Source organism: Salvelinus sp. IW2-2015, unplaced genomic scaffold, assembly GCF_002910315.2.
Source record: "Salvelinus sp. IW2-2015 unplaced genomic scaffold, ASM291031v2 Un_scaffold5658, whole genome shotgun sequence".
In the NCBI taxonomy this organism is placed as follows: Eukaryota; Metazoa; Chordata; class Actinopteri; order Salmoniformes; family Salmonidae; genus Salvelinus; species Salvelinus sp. IW2-2015.
The window spans coordinates 25,139-31,138 of record NW_019946923.1 but is presented as its reverse complement, the minus strand read 5'-3'; positions in this window follow the sequence as shown (position 1 = coordinate 31,138).

The window sequence follows — 6,000 nt, the reverse complement described above, 5'->3', positions numbered from 1 at the left end:
GTGAATAATTGTAAGAAATGCTATAGATGGAAGGAAAGTAGTGTGGAAACCTACCAAAAAACAATTAGGCAACAACAAATTCCATCCCTTTTAGACAACTTCCTGGACAAAACGTTTCACTGTAATAGTGAAGGTGTAAACTTGTCAGTAGAAAACCTAAACAGTAAATTTGACCTCTCAGCTTCCCTATAATATCATAAAAAATTCAAGCAGGAAACAGAAGAATGTTACCAAAAATGACAAATAGTTTGATGAAGAATACGAAAACCTAAGAAAGAAATTGAGGAACCTGTTCAACTAAAACATAGAGACCCGGAAAACCTGAGTCTACGCCTTCACTATTGTGAATCACTAAAACGATACAGAAAACCTGAGTCTACGCCTTCACTATGGTGAATCACTAAAACGATACAGAAAACCTGAGTCTACGCCTTCACCATGGTGAATCACTAAAAAGATACAGAAACTCTGAGTCTACGCCTTCACTATGGTGAATCACTAAAACGATACAGAAAACCTATCATCCACCCTTCCCTCCCTCTATCACTCTATCCATCCACCCCCTCGGGTTGATGCTATTCTAAATTAAATGATACAATATACAGACCACAAATTCCAATTGGCTATACTTAAACTCAGGGACGCAGCTTAAGCCCCACCCTCTACAACATGTATATCAACGAATTGGCCAGGACACTAGAACAGTCCACAGCACCCGGCCTCACCCTAATAAAATCTGAATTAAAATGTCTACTGTTTGCTATTGATCTGGTGCTTCTGTCACCAACCAAGGAGGGCCTACAGCAGCACCTAGATCTTCTGCACAGATTCTGCCAGACCTGGGCCCTGACAGTAAATCTCAGTAAGACAAAAATAATGGTGTTCCAAAAAAGGTCCAGTCGCCAGGACCACGAATACAAATTCCATCTAGTCACCATTGCCCTAGAGCACACAAAAAACTATACATACCTCAGCCTAAACATCAGCGCCACAGGTAACTTCCACAAAGCTGTGAACGATCTGAGAGACAAGGCAAGAAGGGCCTTCTATGCCATCAAAAGGAAAATAACATTTGACATACCAATTAGGATCTGGCTAAAAATACTAAAATCAGTTATAGAACCCATTGCTCTATATGGTTGTGAGGTCTGTGGTACGCTCACCAACCAAGAATTCATAAAATGGGACAAACACCAAATTGAGACTCTGCATGCAGAATTCGGCTAAAATATCCTCAGTGTACAATGCAAACCACCAAATAATGCATGCAGAGCAGAATTAGGCCGATACCCGCTAATTACCAAAATATAGAAAATAGCCGTTAAATTTAACAACCATCTAAAAGGAAGTGATTCCCAAACCTTCAATAACAAATCCATCACCTACAGAGAAATGAACCTCAAATCAAATCAAATGTTATTGGTCACATACACATGGTTAGCAGATGTTAATGCGAGTGTAGCGAAATGCTTGTGCTTCTAGTTCCGACAGTGCAGTAATATCTACTAAGTAATCTAACAATTTCAAAACAACTACCTTATACACAGTGTAAAGGGATGAATAAGAATATGTACATATAAATATATGGATGAGCGATGGCCGAACGGCATAGGCAAGATGCAATAGATGGTGTAGAGTACAGTATATACATATGAGATGAGTAATGTAGGGTATGTAACAATTATATAAAGTGKCATTGTTAAAAGTGACTACTGATACATTAATTACATCCAATTATTAATTATTAAAGTGGCTAGAGATTTGAGTCAGTATGTCTGCACAACGCATCACCGAGGGCAAACTACCTGCCCTCCAGGACACCTACACCACCCGATGTCACAGGAAGGCCATAAAGATCATCAAGGACAACAACCACCCGAGCCACTGCCTGTTCACCCCGCTATCATCCAGAAGGCGAGATCAGTACAGGTGCATCAAAGCTGGGACCGAGAGACTGAAAAACAGCTTCTATCTCAAGGCCTCAGACTGCTAAACAGCCATCCCTAACTCATAAGAGGCTGCCTTAGCAACATTTGAGCCACAATCAATGGCCACTTTAATACATGGATCACTAGTCACTTTAAACAATGCCACTTAAATAATGCCACTTTAATAATGTTTACATATCTTACATTACTCATATCATATGTATATACTGTATTTTACACCATCTATTCCACCAATTGCACCTTGCCTAATGCCGTTCGGCCCATATATTTATATGTACATATTCTCATTACCCCTTTAGATTTGTGTGTATCTGGTAGTTGTTTGGAATTGTTAGATTACTTGTTTAGATATTACTGCACTGTTGAACTAGAAGCCACAAGCATTTCGCTACACTCGCATTAACATCTGCTAACCATGTGTATCTGACCAATAACATTTGCTAACCATTGTGTATCTGACCAATAACATCTGCTAACCATGTGTATCTTGGACCAATAACATCTGCTAACCATGTGTTATGTGACCATTAAACATCTGCTAAACCATGTGTATTGTGACCAATAAACATCTGCTAACCATGTGTATCTGACCAATAACATTTACTAAACCATGTGTATGTGACCAATAACATTTACTAACCATGTGTATGTGACCAATAACATTCTGCTAACCATGTGTATCCTGACCAATAACATTTACTTAACCATGTGATTGTGACCAATAACACCTGCTAACCATGTGTATCTGACCAATAAAATCTGCTAACCATGTGTAGCTGACCAATAACATCTGCTAAACCATGTGTAGCTGACCAATAACATCTCTAACCATGTGTAGCTGACCAATAAATCTGCTAACCATGTGTAGCTGACCAATAACATTTACTAACCATGTTAGCTGACCAATAACATCTGCTAAACCATGTGTATCTGACCAATAAAATTTGCATGTGATTTGATTTGTATGTGCACACAGGGAGCTGATTCACCTTTGTCATTGTCCCCAAGGCAAGGTGAACATTGTATCCTCCACACCTCTCTCTCTCTCTGTGTTGCTGTGTGTGTGTATTGTAGTGGTGTGTGTGTGTGTGTGTGTGTGTGTGTGTGTGTGTGTGTGTTGTGTGTGTGTGTGATGTGTGTTGTGTGTGTGTGTGGTGTGTGTTGTGTGTGTGTGTGTGTGTGTGGTGTGTGTGTGTGTGTGCTGTGTGTGTGTGTGTGTGTAGCTTGTTCTATACCTGAAGGTTATAAGTGGACTTCGGGTACGGTGAATGGACACATTTTATTTTATAATGTTCTAGAGAAGAGAACAAGGAAGACAAGGAGCAATTATGGAGCGAATGAAGACGAGTTCAGCAACATAGTGGCTAGAAAAGATGAGCGTTTGAAAAAAAGAAAGAGATGAGAGGGATGCATGAGAGGAGAAAATAAGATGTAAAAAAGAGATGTGGAATGAGAAAATTAGGGAGATAGATAGAGAGTATTTATTTATGGAGAGAATTATCAAGGGAGAGCATGGAGAGATGAAGGTGGGATGATAGAGTCTGATAGCGAGCGAGGGAAGGGGGTGGATGGATAGGAGTGATAGAGGGAGGGAAGGGTGTGGAGTGATAGAGTGATAGAGAGGAGGGAGGGGGTGGATGATAGAGTGTAGAGGAGGGAAGGGGTGGATGATAGAGTTATAGAGGGAGGGAGGGGGTGGAGGTTTATGTGAGACACATCGGTAACGTCCACATGCAGATGATATGCCTAACGAGCAGCCAGGTAGAGACACCACACTCACACACACACACACACACACACACACACACACACACACCACACACACACCACACACACACACACACACACACACACACACACACACACACACAACACACACACACCACACACACACACACACACACACACACTAGGAAGCCAGTTAGCATTGCCAGCCTATGCCCACCCAAATTACCACGAAAATTAATACCATCCCATCCATCCACACAACCACACAACTCTCAAATGCTAAGACACACACACACACACACACACACACACACACACACACACACACACACACACACACACACACACACACACACACACACACACACACACCACACACACACACCAGACACAGACACAGACACAGACACACAACACACAGACAACACACACACACACACCACACACACACACACACACACACACATGCACGCACGCAACGCACACATGCACACAACACATACCACACACAGAACACACAGGCTGACGGTGGGTGTTTAACCCTGTAAGAGTCTGGCCATGTGGGTGATCGGTTATCATCAGTCTGGTCGTGTGTGTGTTGTGTCTTAGATGTGTGATGGTGTGTGTGTGTTGTGTGTGTGTTGTTGTGTGTGTGTGTGGTGTGTGTTTGTGTGGGTGTGTGTGTCTGTGTGTGTGTGTTGTGTTGTGTGTCTGTGTGTGTGTGTGTGTGTGTGTGTGTGGATGTTGTGTGTGTCTGTGCTGTGTGTGTTTGTGTGTGTGTGTGTGTGTGGTGTGTGGTGTTGTGTGTGTGTGTGTGTGTGTTGTGTGTGTTGTTGGTGTGTGTGGTTGTGTGTACCCTCCCAGCCTGATTTAGAACGAACAATTACGTACATGACCAAAAGGTATGTGCGACAGCGCGCTCATCGAACATTTCATTCCAAAATCATATGGAGATCTCTCTCTTNGTGTGCGTGCGTTCATGCGTATGTGTGTTTTTTTCTGTGTCTTCGTGTGTGTGTACACATGCACGTGACTGTGTCTATGGAGATGTGAACAGCACCTGGAATACGCCCTCACACATAGTCTCATAGTTCACAGCAGTATTATGGATGAAATGGTGGCCAGGGGGCTACGGTGGGAGGCAACTCTCTAGGAGAGTCAATATCCCCTTCTCTTCCTGTTCTTCTTCCCCAAAACCTCCAGTGGGCCCCAGCCAGACCTCCCTCCAGTGAGTCTCATATATATATATATATATATATATATATATATGATATGATATGCTCACTGTCTGTTTGACACACAGTAGGCTACACACACACACTTAAGAAACATATTCAAAAACACCAACCCCTTGAAAACATTCAAACATTCATCCAGCCCCCAACCAACCCCTCCAATCAACCCCCTCAGAAAGACTGTGCCTGGGTTCATAATGTAATGTTTTATAATGATCAGGCCTCCTCATGGGTTGGTTAACTGTATTCTGCCTTGGCAGGCCTAAGCCCTTTTCCCTGGCCTCATCTGGGACAATGGGAGGCAGCCAATCGGGAGAGGCTCTGTCCCAAACCTGCTCCTGAGCTCCAAATGTGCACACCATTAGGCGCAGGGACAGAGCAATTGCTTAATTGGAGGAAAATAGCCTCTTTATCCAGGCTTCTGCCCACACAGATCATCTGCTGCCCCATTGCCCAGTACAGTGTAGCTGTCCTGGTCTGCTATTGGTTTGGGTGCTTGGCCTTGAGAGGAACGCTGAATTAAGTTTTGTTAAATTGGGAACTGGCAACATAACAATGGTGATATTTCATGACAGTGCCGTTATTGGATCCCAGTGTTGTTTGTTCACCTGATGTTATGAGAGAACATTGTGTCTTTAGGGTTTGCAATAGCATATTTTTGTTTAAGGCTTTGAATATTGACAATGTATCACAGTAAACTGATGTGATGGTAGGAATAACASCGATAATGTTCTGCTTCTGGTTCTGAATCGGATTCCATTCCATCATCTCGCAGAACTGAAATCCTTGACATGCCCCGCGCATATGGCTTCACTATTTGAGGCGAAGCAACCCCACAAGGAGAGTAGGCCTCGCTTGCCACGCGCGCTCTGAAAATGTGTTTCTGGGGGAATTCTACTTTTTGTTGGGTGTGACTGTCAAGCAGACATGTCGTGTCCCTATGAATATGAGGAATGACACGGTGTCTTTGTAAATTGCAGACGCTGGCGGTGCACGTAGGCCTACGCCATGGCCAGTGTATAAAGATATGACAGGCAGTCCAGGCGGAGCGGCGGCGGCTCTGGACAACGGAGCAGGGCTGGCGCACC